We start from the raw sequence: 1,299 nt of genomic DNA, 5'->3' as shown, positions 1-1,299 counted from the left end.
CCGTGCCCGGGGCAGTCCCGGCGGCAGCTGCGGTCTCCAGCAAGGTCCAGGCCAGGGCGCTGATCAGCAGCACTGCAGGTCTGCAGGGACGAGAAGGCGCGCTCAGCCAGGCTCCCACCCCTGATCCCGGTGCTGTGCGCTCCACCAGGCCCCTCTCTGGGGGTCAGAAGGCTGACCCTGCACCCCTGGGGATGCCCATCCTGGTGCAGAGCCGGAGCCTGCTGCTGTGGAGCGTGGGGCTGCCATGCCGGGACTCAGCATTTCACCTCCCAGCACCGGCCCTGGACCAGCCCGCAGCCAAGGACAGAGGCAGCATCGCGCAGGGGCAGGGACACAGCGAGGTGGCTCACCCCATGCTCGCAGCTCCCTCTCCTCGCAGCAGCCTCCTTCGTGGTTGATGCGGAGGGCTTCCTCCCCCCCCCTTTTATCACCGCTTCCTCGCCCTGCCTGCTCCAGACCCCCTGACCTCGCTGCAGGCAGCCAGCACCCTTCCCAGCAGCAGGAGCACGGGAAAACCCCTTCCAAGCCGCCACGGGACTCCGCCGTGCCAAGCCTTTCCGGGATTTTGCAGCCGCAAACATGCGGGGCTGCCAGGCGCTGGAGCCCTGGGCACCCACCGGGAATCGCAGCGAGCAGGGGCAGCCCCTGCCCTGCAGGGCAGCCCCGGGGGCACCCGGCGCCCCCCGGCACGAAGGGGTCTCAGTTTGACCCAACCCCACCCGGGAGGGGGAGTCAGGGAAAGAAAAGGACACCCGTGGCTTGACAGGAGAACAGATTTCATAGGACGACAACAATGAACAATATGAATCCCCACACGAACAGAGGCCAGGCTGGGCTGCGGGGCGCAGCTGCCCCCTCAGCGGGGACAGGGCAGCGCCAGCCCGGGCTCGGGCCCCTCTGGGGAAGGCAGCCATCACAGAAGAAATAAACATCCCCCCAAACTTTCCGATATACAGTGAGGGTGACGCTTGCGGCACGGGGCAGCTGGGGCCGGCCCCTCCGCGCCCGCACCGCCCCCGCGTCCCCGCGGAACCCGCGCACCGGGGCTGGGGGCATCGCCCGGGCTCCTGTGCTCGCAGAGCTGTCCTCCGCAGCCTCTCAGAACTGGTTTATCTGAACAGAATAACTGTTTTACAAATCCGCCAGGACAACACTGCGAGTTCTCTGCAGAGCTGGGGCACAGGAGGCTCAGGGGGGAAGTGTGTCCCTGTCCAGCCCTCAGGAGCAGCAGCCCCACAGGCACGCACCCCTTCCCACCCAGCCCCATCCCGGCAGCCCCCGGCCCCGCGGGTGCTGGGT

General features: G+C 68.0%; 1 protein-coding gene across 1 annotated transcript in view; it reads right to left on the bottom strand.

Annotated features, from left to right (window-relative positions):
- Positions 1 to 1,299, bottom strand: part of LOC104385228 (pre-mRNA-splicing factor ATP-dependent RNA helicase PRP16-like) — an 18,287-nt gene that overhangs the window by 12,377 nt on the left and 4,611 nt on the right.

This window comes from Chaetura pelagica, unplaced genomic scaffold (genome assembly GCF_000747805.2).
Source record: "Chaetura pelagica isolate M959 unplaced genomic scaffold, ChaPel_1.0 scaffold703, whole genome shotgun sequence".
Taxonomy (NCBI): Eukaryota; Metazoa; Chordata; class Aves; order Apodiformes; family Apodidae; genus Chaetura; species Chaetura pelagica.
Note: the sequence above shows the minus strand (reverse complement) of the source record. Positions and strands in the feature narration are given on the sequence as shown.